Source organism: Leucopleurus acutus (assembly GCF_964270905.1).
Source record: "Leucopleurus acutus genome assembly, chromosome: 6".
NCBI lineage: Eukaryota > Metazoa > Chordata > Mammalia > Artiodactyla > Delphinidae > Leucopleurus > Leucopleurus acutus.
The window spans coordinates 15,595,823-15,613,131 of NC_139149.1; positions in this window are offsets into that span (position 1 = coordinate 15,595,823).

Genomic DNA, 17,309 nt, shown 5'->3' on the forward strand with positions numbered 1-17,309 from the left:
ACAAAGACCTGGAAGAACTGCCCCCGTGTAAGTGATTTAATCCACCCCAAAAGCCCACGTCGCTCTCTCTCTCTTACTGAGCCTGCTTGTGTGTCTATCTGCGCGTATTCCTCTCTTAGTAAACATCTACCTACTTCACTATTTTCCATCTCTTTGTTGAAATTCCATTCCAAAGGGAAAAAAGACCCAGGGCAGCCCTGCGCCCTGGGTTCAATCCCTGGTCAGGGAACTGAGATCCTGCTTAAAGCCACGGCAGCCACGGCCACCCCACACACCCCTGGAAAACAGGAGGGTGACTTTTTACTCATTCCAATGCCATTACCAGTTATCTATTATGCCATTGTCATCACCAGAGCCATTATCAGTTTCAATTCCCATTGCCCCGTCCATTGTCTAAAATGCCTTCTTTCTGTATTTCATTTGGGCACCGTTCTAATGACTCTAGATGTAACTAGTCTTTAAAGCCAAACTAGGTTCTTCATGTTTGTTTTTATTTTTGTAAACGGGAGTTAAGAGACATACTATTTCCAAATGAGCATTGTTACTTTCCGAACTGAGATTTCCCTGCTGTGTGCTTATAACAAGTTGCTCACAGCATTTTGGGGAACTCTGATTTTGGAACTGCCCTCAGAGTTTCTTTTGAGTAGCCACGATGGTGGTGCATTTTTATTCTTTGTGATTTTAGAAGTAGTGTTAGCTGGATAAACAAATTTGGGTCCAGCTAGTGTAGCTATAAAATAGTAAGATAATTTTCTTGTGGGGTTTAGAAATAGCTCTAAATCCAATTCCAAAAGAGGCTTCTCATAAAATTTGGTGGATTGAGAATATTGCTTATTCCCCTGCTGTGCATCTTGAATGTGGATGTGTAAATTCTAGTGTTTTTGGATTGAAGAAAAATCAATCATTATTTTATTCATTTACCTCATGTACGTTTTTGATCCTTAATAAAAGAATGGTTAGGAAGGAGACTCAGTCTCATAGAGCTGTAGTCTGTAGTCTCCTACATGGGAAGCACTGACTGATATCAGCAGATTCTGGCTGGGTCATACCTGAAGATACGAGGTTGTGGGATGGAGCTGCAAAAATGGCTGTTAGGTGCAATGATTGCTGGGTGAATGTTTGGTGTGGATTTAGCATGTAAACGAAGGACCAACATATAATTTCCTTTCAGGATAAATAAAACAATATACGATTAATTTCATCAGCATATGAGGAAACCAAGTTTATAAAAAATGACATTCAAAACTGCTGATCTGGTAAATACACTGCTGTGTGTAAAATAGCTAGTGGGAACCTGCGGTATAGCACAGGGAGCTCAGCTTGGTTCTCTGTGATGACCTAGATGGATGGGATGGGGGTGGGTGGGAGGGAGGTCCAAGAGGGAGGGGATATATGTATACATATAGCTGGTTCACTTCGTTGTACAGCAGAAACTAACACAACATTGTAAAGCAATTATACTACAATTAAAAAAAAAACTGCTGATCTGGTAATCCTGATCAAGTCCATAGAACTTGACCTATTTTAAAATATAATTTGCCCCCATTGATGTATGTCTTCTCTATTGCTTTATGTATGGACTTTGCAGATTGCAGAAAAGAACATGTATTTTAAAGTTAATCTGCTTTGTTACCGAAACAGACTTTTCTTTTCCCACATACTGCATATTGGATATTTTTTTCCCTCTTCTTTATGAAAACACACAAACTAAAAGGAATAAATCTAACCTGTCACACTGATATTCAGTGGTTGAGTCCAAGACACCAATTATTAAAGTAATTGGTAAGGAAATTCTTGGACCCTTTGGTCCACAGTTTAAAAGTCTCTTTATATCTTTCTTAACCTATTGGCCCAGGAAGGCTTCATTCTAATTGACAAAACTTTCCAAATATACAATGAATGTTTGTGACCATAACAAGTAAGTAAAATCATGCCCCAGAGATGAGGGGAGCATTAAGGGAAGAATATTCAGGGGCTGAAGAGTCTGAATTGACCTATACTCTGGTTCTTAATACACATAGATTCTGTAAAATTGTTAGAGGTTTTCCTTTCTTTTCTTCCTTCCCTGCCTCCCTCCCTCTCTTCCTTCTTTCCTATTTTTTTAAATCTGAGACTGATCTCAGAGGACAGTCTGACCCTCTAGATAATATAAGTAGAGAATATATAAGATGTTGGAACTGAGTTTGAATAGCTGTTCCAGTTATTAAATGTATGGTGTGATATTAGGCATGAACTTAAACTATATGAGCACCAGTTTTCTAATATGTGAAAAGAGAAGTAATACTATACATCATGCATGATAAAAGTCTTAGCACAGCCCTAGCACTTATCAGTGATTCAATACATTTAGTTTTTATTGCCTGGTCAGTTAGTCACTTCTAACAATTTTAGTTGGGAATAACATCTTAGATGTAAATACGAAGTCTTCAAGCAAAAATAAAAAGATGAGATCTTAACATTCTATTTACTATATAATCTCCAGTTTTTCAGACAAGAAAGGCTATCTTCTTTCAGTTCAGAGTGGAGTAAAGCTGACTGCTAGCTGGACAAATAGGGACAAACACCAATTATATAGAATGTTCGGCAGTGGTTTTCACACTTTAGTGTGTAACAATTCACTTGATGTGTTTGTGAAATATAAAACCCTTCTCTCTCCGGAGAATCCCATGCAGCAGTTCCACTATGGGGCCCAGGAATCTACATTTTTCTCAAGTGTCTCAGGGGATTCTATTGAAGAAAATCCACAGAGCTTATTTTGACAACATGAGGATACAGAACATTGAATTTCATGGATAAAAGGCATAAGTAGATCCTTTTTAATCACCTTTATATTTTATTTTATATTTTTGAATTTTATTTTATTTTTTTATACAGCAGGTTCTTATTATTTATCTATTTTATACATATTAGTGTATATATGCCAATCCCAACTCCCAATTCATCACACCACCACCAACACCACTCTCTGCTTTCCCCCTTGGTGTCCATACATATGTTCTCTACATCTGTGTCTCGATTTCTGCCTTGCAAACCGGTTCATCTCTACCATTTTTGTAGATTCCACATATATGCGTTAATATATGATATTTGTTTTTCTCTTTCTGACTTCACTCTGCATGACAGTCTCTAGGTCTATCCATATCTCTATGAATGATCCAGTTTCGTTCCTTTTTATGGCTGAGTAATACATTGTACATATGTACCACATCTTCTTTATCCATTCATCTGTCGATGGGCATTTAGGTTGCTTCCATGACCTGGCTATTGTAAATAGTGCTGCAATGACCATTGGGGTGCGTGTGTCCTTTTGAATTATGATTTTCTCTGGGTATATAACCAGTAGTGAAATTGCTGGGTCATATGATAATTCTACTTTTAGTTTTTTCAGGAAGCTCCATACTGTTCTCCATAGTGGCTGTATCAATTTACATTCCCACCAACAGTGCAAGAAGGTTCCCTTTTTCTCCACACCCTCTCCAGCATTGGTTGTTTGTAGATTTCCAGATGATGCCCATTCTGACTGGTGATACCTCATTGTAGTTCTGATTTGCATTTCTCTAATAATTAGTGATGTTGAACAGCTTTTCATGTGCCTTTGGCCAGCAGTAAGTCTTCTTTGGAGAAAAGTCTATTTAGATCTCCTGCTCATTTTTTGAGTGGGTTGTTTGTATTTTTAATATTGACCTGCATGAACTGTTTATATATTTTGGTGATTAATCCTTTGTCCATTTATTCATTTGCAAATATTTTCTCCCGTTCTGAGGGTTGTATTTTCGTCTTTTTTATAGTTTCCTTTACTGTGCAAAAGCTTTTAAGTTTCATTAGGTCCCATTTGTTTATTTTCGTTTTTATTTCCATTACGCTGGGAGGTGGGTCAAAAAAGACCTTGCTGTGATTTATGTCAAAGAGTGTTCTTCCTATGTTTTCCTCTAAGAGTTTTATAGTGTCCGGTCTTACATTTAGGTCTTTAATCCATTTTGAGTTTATTTTTGTGTATGGTGTTAGGGAGTGTTCTAATTTCATTCTTTTACATGTAGATGTCCAATTTTCCCAGCACCACTTATTGAAGAGACTGTCTTTTCTCCATTGTATATCCTTGCCTCCTTTGTCATAGATTAGTTGATCATAGGTGCATGGATTTATCTCTGGGCTTTCTGTCATGTTCCATTGATCTATATTTCTGTTTTGGTGCCAGTACCATATTGTCTTGATTACTATAGCTTTTTAGTATAATCTGGAGACAGTGACTGTGATTCCTCCAGCTCTGTTTATTTCCCTGAAAATTGCTTTGGCTATTCAGGGTCTCTTGTGTCTCTGTACAAAATTTTAAGATGTTTTGATCTAGTTCTGTAAAAAATGCCATTGGTAATTTGATAGGTATTGCATTGAATCTGTAGATTGCTTTGGATAGTATAGTCATTTTCACAAGATTGATTCTTCCAATCTAAAAACATGGTATATCTCGCCATCTCTTTGTGTTATCTTTGATTTCTTTCATCTGTGTCTTATAGTTTTCTGAGTAAAGGTCTTTGACCTCCTTAGATACGTTTATTCCTACATGTTTTATTTTATTTTTTTTAACATCTTTATTGGAGTATAATTGTTTTAAAATGGTGTGTTTGTTTCTACTTTATAACAAAGTGAATCAGCTATACACATACATATATCCACATATCTCCTCCCTCTTGCATATCCCTCCCACTCTCCATGTCCCACCCCTCTAGGTGGACACAAAGCACCAAGCTGATCTCCCTGTGCAATGTGGCTGCATCCCACTAGAGATCTCTTTTACATTTGGTAGTGTATATTTGCCCATGCCACTCTCTCACTTCATCCCAGCATACACTTCCCCCTCCCCATGTTCTCAAGTCCATTCTCTACATGTGTGTCTTTATTCCTGTCCTGCCCCTAGGTTCTTCAGAACCATTTATTTATTTATTTTGGGCTCCATATATATATGTTAGCATACGGTATTTGTTTTTCTCTTTCTGACTTACTTCACTCTCTATGACAGACTCTAGGTCCATCCACCTCACTACAGATAACTCAATTTCATTTCTCTTTATAGCTGAGTAATATTCCATTGTATATATGTGCCACACCTTCTTTATCCATTCATCTGATCAAGCAACTTAGGTTGCTTCCATATCCTGGCTATTGTAAATAGAGCTGCCATGAACATTGTGGTACATGACTCTTTTTGAATTATGGTTTTCTCAGGGTATATGCCCAGTAGTGGGATTGCTGGGTTGTATGGTAGTTCTATTTTTAATTTTTTAAGGAGCCTCCATACTGTTCTCCATAGTGGTTGTATCAATTTACATTCCACTAACAGTGCAAGAGGGTTCCCTTTTCTCCACACCCTCTCCATCATTTATTGTTTGTAGATATTTTGATGATGGCCATTCTGACTGGTGTGAGGTGATACCTCATTGTAGTTTTGATTTGCATTTCTCTAATGATTAGTGATGTTGAGCATCCTTTCATGTGTTTGTTGGCAATCTGCATATCTTCTTTGGAGAAATGTCTATTTAAGTCTTCTGTCCCTTTGTGGATTGTGTTGTTTGTTTTTTAGATACTGAGCTGCATGAGCTGCTCGTAAATTTTGGAGATTAATTCTTTGCCAGTTGCTTCATTTGCAAATATTTTCTCCCATTCTGAGGGTTGTCTTTTCGTGTTATTTATATTTTCCTTGGCTGTGCAAATGATTTTAAGTTTCATTAGATCCCATTTGGTTATTTTTGTTTTTATTTCCATTTCTCTAGGAGGTGGGTCAAAAGGACATTGCTGTGATTTATGTCATAGAGTATTCTGCCTATGTTTTCCTCTATGAGTTTTATAGAGTCTGGTCTTACATTTAGGTTTTTAATCCAGTTTGAGTTTATTTTTGTGTATGGTGTTAGGGAATGTTCTACTTTCATTCTTTTACATGTAGCTGTCAAGTTTTCCCAGCACCACTTATTGAAGAGCCTGTCTTTTCTCCAGTGTATATTCTTGTCTCCTTTATCAAAAATAAGGTGACCATAGCTGCCTGGGCTTTCTTGCACTTAACTCTGGGCTTTCTGTCCTGTTCCATTGATCTATATTACTGTTTTTGTGCCAGTACCATACTGTCTTGGTTACTGTAGCTATATAGTAGTCTGAAGTCAGGGAGCCTGATTCCTCTAGCTCCATTTTTCTTTCTCACGATTGTTTTGGCTCTTTGGGGTCTTTTTTGTTTCCATAAAAATTGTGAGTTTCTGTGAAAAATGCCATTGGTAGTTTGACAGGGATTGCATTGAATCTGTAGATTACTTTGGGTAGTATAGTCATTTTCACAATGTTGATTCTTCCAATCCAAGGACATGGTATATCTCTCCATCTGTTTGTATCATCTTTAATTTCTTTCATCACACAGTTTTCTGCACACAGGTCTTTTGTCTCCTTAGGTAGGTTTATTCCTATGTATTTTATTCTTTTTGTTGCAATGGTAAGTGAGAGTGTTTCCTTAGTTTCTCTTTCAGATTTTTCATCATTAGTGTATAAGAATGCAAGAGATTTCTGTGCATTAATTTTGTATCCTGCTACACTACCAAATTCATTGATTAGATCTAGTAGTTTTCTGGTTCCATCTTTAGAATATCTATGTATAGTGTCATGTCATCTGCAAACAGTGACATTTTACTTCATCTTTTCCAATTTAGGTTCCTTTTATTTCTTTTTCTTCTCTGATTGCTGTGGCTAAAGCTTCCAAAATTATGTTGAATAATAGTGGTGAGAGAACACAACCTTGTCTTGTTCCTGATCTTAGAAGAAATGCTTTCAGTTTTTCACCATTGAGAACAATGTTGGCTGTGGTTTTGTCATATATGGCCTTTATTAAGTTGAGGTAAGTTCCCTCTATGTCTACTTTCTGGAGGGTTTTTATCATAAATGGTGCTGAATTTTGTCAAAAGCTTTTTGGGCATCTATTGAGATGATCATATGGTTTTTAGTCTTCAATTTATTAATATGGTGTATCACATTGATTGATTTGCATACATTGAAGAATCCTTGCATTCCTGGAATAAATACCACTTGATCATGGTGTATGATCCTTTTAACATGTTATTAGATTCTGTTTGCTAGTATTTTGTTAAGGAATTTTACATGTATGTTCATCAATGACATTGGTCTGTAGTTTTCTTTTTTTTTTAGTGTCTTTGTCTGGTTTTGGTATCAGGCTGATGCTGGCCTCAGAGAATGAGTTTAGGAATGTTCCTTCCTTAGCAGTTTTTTGGAAGAGTTTGAGAAGGATGGGTATTAGCTCTTCTCTAAATGTTTGATAGAATTCACCTATGAAGCCATCTGGTTTGGATTTTTGTTTGTTGGAAAATTTTTAATCACAGTTTCAATTTCATTACTTGTGATTGGTCTGTTCATATTTTCTATTTCTTCCGAGTTCAGCCTTGAAAGGTTATACCTTTCAAAGAATTTGTCCATTTCTTTCAGGTTGTCCATTTTATTCAGAGTTGCTTGTAGTAGTTCTTATGATGCTTTGTATTTCTGCATTGTCTGTTGTCACTTCTCCTTTTTCATTTCTAATTTTATTGATTTGAGTCCTCTCCCTCCTTTTCTTGATGAGTGTGGCTAAAGGTTTATAAATTTTATTTACCTTCTCAAACAACCAGCTTTTAGTTTCATTGATCTTTGTTATTGTTTTCTTTGTTTCCATTTCATTTATTTCTGCTCTGATCCTTATGGTTACTTTCCTTCTACAAAAAAACTCTGTGTTTTGTTTGTTCTTTTTTCTCTAGTTACTTTAGGTGTAACATTCAATTGTTTATTTGAGATTTTTCTTATTTCGTGAGGTAGGATTGTATTACTATAAATTTCTCTCTTAGAACTGATTTTGCTGCATCCCGTAGGTTTTGGATCGTTGTGTTTTCATTGTCATTTGCCTCTAGGTATATTTTGACTTCCTCATTGGTTTCTTCAGTGATCTTTTGGTTATTTAGTAACGTATTGTTTAGCCTCCATCTGTTTGTGTTTTTTTTATTTTTTATTCCCTGTAATTTATTTCTAATCTCATAATGTTGTGGTTGGAAAAGATGCTTGATATGATTTACTGAGGCTTGATTTGTGAGCCAAGATGTGATCTATCCTGGAGAATGTGCCATGTGCACTTGAGAAGAAACTGTAATCTGCTGTTTCTGAATTGAATGTCCTATAAATATCAATTAAATCTCTCTGGTCAGTTGTGTCATTTAAAGCTTGTGGTTCCTCATTAATTTTCAGTCTGGATGATCTTTCCATTGGTGTAAGTGAGGTGTGAAAGTCCCCCACTATTATTGTGTTACTGTCAATTTTCCCTTTTATAGACGTTAGCATTTGCCTTATATATTGTGCTGCTCCTATGTTGGGTGCATATATATTTATAATTGTTATAACTTCTTCTTGGATTGATCCCTTGTTCATTATTTTGTCCTTCCTTGTCTCTTGTAATATTCTTTATTTTAAAGTCTATTTTATCTGATATGTGTATTGCTACTGCATCTTTCTTTTGACTTCCATTTGCATGGCATATCTTTTTCCAGCTCCTCACTTTCAATCTGTATGTGTCCCTAGGTCTGAAGTGAGTCTCTTGTAGACAGTATATTATGAGTCTTGTTTTTGTATCCATTCGACGATACTGTGTCTTTTGGTTGGAGCAGTTAATCCATTCACATTTAAGGTGATTATCAATAATGTATGTTCCTATTACCATTTTGTTAATTGTTTTACGTTTGTTTTTGTAGGTCCTTTTCTTCTCTTGTGTTTCCCACTTAGAGAAGTTCCTTTAGCATTTGTTGTAGAGCTGGTATTGTGGTGCTGAATTCTCCTACTTTTTGCTTGTCTGTAAAGCTTTTGATTTCTCTGTCGAATGTGAATGAGATCCTTGCTGGGTAATGTATCTTGGTTGTAGGTTCTTTCCTCTCATCACTTTAAATATATTTTACCACTGCCTCCCAGCTTGTAGTTTCTGCAGAGAAATCAACTGTTAACCTTATGGGAGTTCCCTTGTATGTTATTTGTCATTTTTTCCCTGTTGCTTTTAATAATTTTTCTTTGTCTTTTATTTTTGTCAATTTGATTACTGTGTGTTTCAGCATGTTTCTTCTTGGGTTTATCCTGCCTGGGACTCTCTGTGCTTCCTTGACTTGGGTGGCTATTTCCTTTCTCATGTTAGGGAAATTTACAACTATAATCTCTTCAAATATTGTCTTGTGTCATTTCTCTCTCTCTTCTCCTTCTGGGACCCATATAATGTGAATGTTGGTGCGTAATGTAGTCCCATTGGTCTCTTAGGCTGTCTTCATTTATTTTCATTGTTTTTTCTATATTCTGTTCCATGGCAGTGAATTCCACCATTCTATCTTCCAGGTCACTTATCCATTCTTCTGCCTCAGTTATTCTGCTATTGATTCCTTCTAGTGTATTTTTCATTTCAGTTATTGTATTGTTTGTCTGTTTTTCTGTTCTTTAGTTCTTCTAGGTGTTTGTTCTTTAATTCTTCTAGGTCTTTGTTAAACATTTCTTGCATCTTCTTGGTCTTTACCTCCATTCTTTTTCCAAGGTCCTGGATCATGTTCACTACCATTATTCTGAATTCTTTTTCTGGATTGCCTATCTCCACTTCATTTAGTTGTTTTCTTGGGTTTTATATTGTTCATTCATCTGGTACATTGTCCTCTGTCTTTTCACTTTTTCTATTTTTCTGTGAATGCGGTTTTTGTTCCACAGGCTTCAGGATTGTAGTTCGTCTTGCTTCTGCTGTCTGTCCTGTTGTGGATGAGGCTATCTGAGAGACTTATGCAAGCTTCCTGATGGTGGGGACTTGTAGTGGGTAGAGCTGGATGTTGCTCTGGTGGGCAGAGCTCAGTAAAAGTTTAATCCACTTGTCTGCTGATGGGTGGGGCTGAGCTCCCTCCCTGTTGGTTGTTTGGCCTGAGGCGACCCAGCACTTGAGCCTGCAGGCACTTTGGTGGGGCTAATTGTGGACTCCAGGAAGGCTCATGCCAAGGACTACTTCCCAGAACTTCTGCTGCTAGTGTCCTTGTCCCTGCAGTGAGCCACAGCCACATCCTGCCTCTGCAGAAGTCTCTCCCACACTAACAAGTAGGTCTGGTTCAGCCTCCTATGGGGTCACTGCTCCTTCCCCTGAGTCGCTATGCACACACTACTTTGTGTGTGCCCTCCAAGAGTGGTGTCTCTGTTTCCCCCAGTCCTGTTGACATCCTGCAATCAAATCCCACTAGCCTTCAAAGTCTGATTCTCTGGGATTTCCTCCTCCTGTAGCTCTACCCCCAGGTTGGGAGGCCTGACATGGGGCTCAGAACCTTCACTCCAATGGGTGGACTTCTGTGGTATAATTGTTCTCCAGTTTGTGAGTCACCCACCCAGCAGTTATGAGATTTGATTTTACTGTGATTGTGCCCCTCCTACCATCTCACTGTGGCTTCTCCTTTGTCTTTGAATGTGTGGTATCTTTTTCTGTGAGTTCCAGTGTTTTCCTGTTGATGCTTGTTCAGCAGTTAGTTGTGATTCCAGTGCTCTCACGAGAAGGAGTGAGTGCATGTCCTTCTACTCTGCCATCTTGAACCAATCTCCTAAATCACCTTTAAATGAAAAACATTTTGATTCATTTGAATTTGCTTTTCTACATTAGTGAGTATAATCTAATCATTATTAAAGCTTAGAGTGAAAAGCATCTCACTCTTCACAATGGTAATTTTATTGAAAAAAATGAGCAGTTGGCTCTATTTAGGACAAGTTGCACTAATTTAATAATTACATTAAAACTTCTGTTTTTCTGTCTGTGCATTCAATAAATAATGAATGGGTGATTATCAGCCTGAATCTAGATGCTAGGAGAGAGTAAAGTGTAACTTCAAGGAGGCTGCAATCTAATTTCAGAGAATAGGACTAACATTTGAGTACATATGTGTAAAATTCCATCCCAGAAATGTCCACACTGTATTGCAGTTGTCGACAGACATGTTGGTTTCCCCACAGACCCATTGAAGGCAAGGTGTCTACCTAGGACCATATTCCTTCTTTCTCTTCAGTCACTGGTGCCAGAGAAAGGTTGAATTTAGCATTTAGCCCAAGACATGGAATTGCCATAAGGCATATCTGGACCTGATTCAGACTGAATTAGAGGAAGTCTGGACAAACATGGAGAGCATGGGTTTGGAGCTGACTCATGCTAATGTCCTGTGGGGTATATACCTGTGCCTGAATCAGGGTTTTCCCTTTGTTGAGAAAGAATAAGAGCATATACTTCTATATTGGTCAGTAGTTTATGTCAGGCAGGGGAGAGTTTTGGAATTGCATTCTTGGTGATATATTATTTTCCCTTCTCAGTGATCTGAAACATCTCTATCAAAACAAATCTAAGCTCAGATTTTTTTGGTAACTTCTTAAACATTATCATTCCAAGTTTTCCTTCAACATATCCTTTGTTCCAGTCATACTCATTTTTTTCCTTCTGTGTTACTTTTCATCTTTTCACTGTTTATAAAGCCCTCTTCTCATTTCTCTCTTGTTTCTTATCTTTTTGTTTCCACCTGTCCAACCTAATTCCACTTCACATTTAAGCCTTTCTCAACCACTCCCTAACCGTCCGCACTTGACCTACTCCCATTTATAATTCAAGACACAGTCAAGCTTTTCACTTCTTGATGCTTGTCTAGCCTTTTGGGTTCCTAATATCCTCTGCAGCAGGAAGAACGGGGCAGGAGTGGTGGGAAGATGAAACTGACATGAGAGTTATTTCTGCCTGTGGCTATAAGGAATTCAAATAATCTGCACATCTCAAGATCCTTAACTTAACAACATATGCAAAATTCCTTTTCCATGCAAGGTAGCATAATGTATAGTGTCTGGGCATCAAGGCATAGAAATCTTTGGGGACCATATTCAGCCTACCACACTTACTCTCTAAGACATAGGAATCTCAAGCAAGTAATGATATAAATGTCTCTATTCTAGATAGCGGTGTGCACAGTGAAAGTGGTGGACAAGATTCATAGCTTGGCCTTGAATCCTGGATCTTCCTGATGTTAGATGATTGGCTTTAGTTTCTTTACCTTTCCACCAGCCTATGGGACCCCTGCTCTCTACTCCTTTTACCTGTTGAGTGACTTCATTACCTGTAGACTAACACAGTAGTTCACCAAAGTGGCTACGTATTACAAGCATCTGGGGGATTTTACAAAGTTGATATACTTGAACCCATCTCCAGTCATTCTGATTTAATTCATGTTGTGTAGCTGATGCATAATTCATTTTTAAAAGTCCCCAGTGATAATGATGTGCAGTCAGGATAGAGAACTACTGGCTCTAACCAAATTGTAAGGAGCTTAGAATTTCTTTACATCTCCTTTAAAATAGAAGTCTGCTCTCTCTACAGGCACTGGGAGCTTTTGTGGTAAGCTGCCTGGCTTCCAGAAGTGTAGAAGAATAAGTAGGTGTTTTCATAAGCCATCAAGTTTATGGCAACTTGTTATAGCAACAGTAGGAAACTAGTACATTGATAAAGCACATAAATAGGGAACTGTGAACAAAAAAATATAAATATGTTTTTCTGTTTTTTTGTTTCAGTCACTATAGATTTAGGCTTTCTTTGCATTTAATTCCTAAAAAATTTGCTTTGATCTCAGCACATTTGTCATGTCTCCAGGTTTAACATTTCCTGACCCCCTTGAATGATCAATTGCCCCTGTTGAAGGTACTTCTGGCTGCATGACCCTCTCATTTAAAGCACTTATTTAAGTGCTAATGTTGCCTTTATTGATGTGATCATTTCTCACCAGACTTTGGACTCCATGAGGGTCAGGACCTTCTGCTTTTTGTTTATCATTTTATCTTCATGATTTAGCAAAGAGTCTGGGGAATAGTAAACTTGAAAAATGTATTTGTTAAAATGAACTGAAAAATCTGGACAGACTCAAGTGGTGAATTCCGCTAAGGTCAGATGTATGGGAATAAGGCAGAAAATTATGGACTAAGAAGTCTATAAGATGAAAGATCATGGTCCCAAGGTGATTGTCTGGGCAAGAATGGAGAGGAGGAGTCTGAGAAATCTGAAGTGTACCTGCCAATGGCAGGAAGCCCTCAATGTGCCTTCAGGTTTGGAGGTGTCTGTGGAGTCCCTGGGAGAGTAAAGGCAGGATGAGAACACTTTGTTTTATTCCCTTCCTGGTGTTTTCTCTGAGGAATTTTAAACTTTATGCCTGTCAGTATGTGCACAATTTTATAATTTTTTGGAATTGTCATTCAGTCAGTAAAATATTGATTGATAGGGAATATTACAGTAAAATTATTTTAAGTTGAAATCTTAAAAGCTGCCCTCTTGACACTTTCTCACAGTTTTGAAACCTAAGACTTTAAAAATCATGATGGTCTTCCATAATGGTATGTCCTGGGTAAGTCAGGAGTTTTCCTGGACTCTTTCCTAAATTCTTAATTTCAAATCAGAATAGAAAATATAACATATATCCTCAAAATACTTACAACCCAAATCATCAGAATGATTCTGAAAGAACAGTATTTCCTCATTTTTAGAGGTAGTGAAAATGTTTGTTTTTTATGGAAATGCTACCTTTCTTGTTTATGAATTTCCTTGCCGGAATGAAGGCTCAGTAGATCTCAGCATTACTGAATATATGTAATAGGGCACTGTTCTGTTTTCAAGATTCAATTAAATAAACTATTATAGAGTATCTCTGTCATGCCAAGAACAGAGCTTGCCTTTATGAAATTGGACATTGTTTCTACCACACAGGCATATTCTGTAATTATAAAAGCAGCTTATATTATTTTTTTTTCAGTTTGCAAATCTTTTTCTTATGATTTCATTGAGATTGTTACAGCAATTTTGGCAGACTAGAAGCAAGAGTTAGATTTTGCTAATGAGAAGTGCATGGCCTTAGGCAAGCCACTTAAATCTGAATCTCAGGTTTCTCACTTGTCAAAGGAGGATAGTTATATTTATCTTGCAGGGTTTTTGTGATGATTAGAATTTAACTATATAAAGTGCCTAATTCCATGCTTGATATATAGTAGGTAATCGATAAATGGTTGCAATTATTGGGTTGGCCGAAAAGTTCGTTCCAGTGTTTAGTAAGATGTTATGGAAAAACATGAGCAAACTTTTGGCCCAACCCAATATCACTCCATTATTCTTTGGGGTGAAAATAAATCTCACAAAGGTTGAATAATTTTTAACACTCAGAATTGGCTTCCTTAGGCAGTATTGAGTTTCTTATCATGAGACATATTCAATCATAAGTTTAACCACACATTAACAGGACTTTAGTAGAGAAGATTAGATTGTTTACTAATAAATACATTATTTACTAATAAATATTTGAGCCCTAAATATGACCTTTATCATCCCTTCCAATGCTGAGATTCTCTTACATGACTCAAGGCATTTTTCTAGCAAGTGGTAAAGTAAGTATGCCCTCCTAGAAGCAGTCTCCCAAATTCTTATCTAGTACAACATACATCATACGTATGAAACAGCAGCAAAAGTAGAAGGTTCTGTCTCTATAGATGATAGCTAGCAAGACCAGAATATTCAATTTAAAAAATTCTCAAGCAATAAGTAACATTTTTGCGTTCTTGTTTTCAAAGTCTTTTAGCATTTATCTTCTAATATTATTATTAAAATATTATTAGAATAATATAATTATCTTCTGTTAATATCCCTGAACAACAGGTAAGGTAATTTAAAAGCATTTTTCAGAAAAAAAAAAATTCAGGTAAAGAATAATGATTTACTGGTGATGAGTTTATAAATTATAGGTAGAATTGGGATGAATATCTCTATCTCTGTCCTTCAGACAATGACTGCTTCTTGCTTGTAAAGGGAGCAGTAGTAAATAGCTGGTAAGTAGTACAGGTGAGATTTCAACCTAGGTCTTCTGAATACAGCTTCACTTTTCTTTTTGTTATACTACAACACTTCTGAGTATTCTTAAGTGAATTTTTTTTTCAAATTTTTTAAATTGAAGAACAGTCGATGTATGATATTATAAAAGTTACAGGTGTACAATAGAGTGATTCACAATTATTAAAGGTTATACTCCATTTATAGTTACTATAAAATATTGGCTATATACCCTGTGTTGTACAATATATCCTTGTAGCTTATTTTATACATAATAGTTTGTACTTCATAATCCCCTACCCCTATATTGCCCCTCCTCCTTTTCCTCTCCCCACTGGTAAACACTAATTTGTTTTCTATATCTGTGAGTCTGCTTCCTTTTTGTTATATTCACTAGTTTGTTGTATTTTTTAGATTCCACATATATGTGAAATCATATAGTATTTGTCTTTCTCTGACTTATTTCACTTAACTTAATGACAAAACTCCATTCTTTTTTACAGCTGAGTAGTATTCCACTGTATATATGAACCACATCTTCTTTACCAATTCATCTGTTGATGGACCCTTAGGTTTTTTCCATATCTTGGCAATTTTAAATAATGCTGTTAAGAGCATTGTGGTGTATGTGTCTTTTTGAATTACTGTTTGTTTTGTTTTGTTTGGATATATACCCAGGAGTGGAATTCCTGTGTAATATGGTAGTTCCATTTTTAGTTTTTTGAGAAACCTCCATACTGTTTTCCACAGTGGCTACACCAGTTTACATTCCCACCAATAGTATACGAGGGCTCCCTTTTCTCCACACTTCGCCACCTTTTGTTATTTGTGATATTTTTGATAGTAGAATTAATTTTTAAATATTCTTAAATTAATGACAATGTCTTTTACAGAAGGGAATCAATAGGTTAGTGTATAGAGAAAATTCTCAGAAAATGCTTTAGAGCAATTTAAACACAATATTGAAAATTATTATTAACATTGTTGTACTGTGCTTTACAACTACCTGATTTATGTGACACTTCTTAGATTTATTTATGCTGCTAGGAATTTGATGTGCTTCTGAATCAAAATTCGTACTTCTTACCAGTTATAGAAACACTTCAGCCATTATTTCTTTGAATAGTTTTTCTCCTACAGTCTTATAATTCTCTATCCTAAGGAAGACTGTTTAGAAATTATTGCAACTGATTAGAAACATATCAACACTTTTTATACCATCCAAATCTCTTAATATTTTTTTATTTTAAATTGTTTAATTACTTGTGGCATATTTCATGTAATTTCTACAGATATATTTTCAGACAGGATCTTATTTTTCTAGTTCTATAAGGTGGAATCTGAGGTCAAATTGAGTTAAGATCTTCGTTATATGATTTCCAATGTCTTTAGTGCCATTGATTCTCACATATTGTCCATTTTTTAAGTTTTTTTTTTTATCATGGCAAGATATATGGTCCTTATTACCCTATTTTGAAAGGAAGTAGATGTCCTAAACATCTGTTGACTTGAATTATTTTAATAATGATGTATTATTCTGGAGGTTTTGTTTTGATGTTTCTTACTTCAAATATATATATTCTTCTAGAAAAACCAAAGTGTAGTGTAAAAATTTTAAAGATTTTAAATCAAATAGAACCAGGTTTGAAGAAACTAGTAACCTTAAACTGTTAAAACTAGAAGATCTAATTCCATTACCTTATGAGAAGAAACTGAATGCTATGACAATCAGTCTTTAATGACTGTTCGAATGTATCATATTTCTTGATCATACACAATATAACTTAAGCAGTAAGGAAATTTATTTCCAGGATTTCATTGAGTGATTTATGAAGCTACTAGTGACCTGGAGAACTAAGATTAGAAGATAAGCAGCAGCAAATGGAGAGTAAAAAACTGGCACCATAGGAAAAGCTGCACTGTAGGACTTGGAGGAGCTCATAGGAGCATCACTATGAGACACTGTCTGCTGGGTACCACTCACACCACTACTGCACACACTGCTCTTATTACACACTAAATGTCATTGTCCTGGATTAATTCTTACCTCAGTGAGTATGAACTATTGATTCATTATCACAAAGTCCTTGATGGAAGTATCAATTAGCTGAGCCTAGAACACACTATCATCATATAACTGTCAGGAGTGGAACAAAGGATTAACTCAATAGTAAATCAGACAATTGCAGGGCTTTTGTGAATCAAAGCTTTGTTTCCCACCAAGACTGATGAAGTTAGAATTTTTTTTCCAATAAAAAAATGATTTGGATGATGGGAAACCAGAAAAAAAATGAAATATGACTAGTACACAATGTCAGGTGCCAAGGGACCTGAGGTCTTCACAACTGGAACTAGGATTTTGAACATAGAACATAGAACAGTTCTATGTTCAAATTCTATGTTAATAGAACAT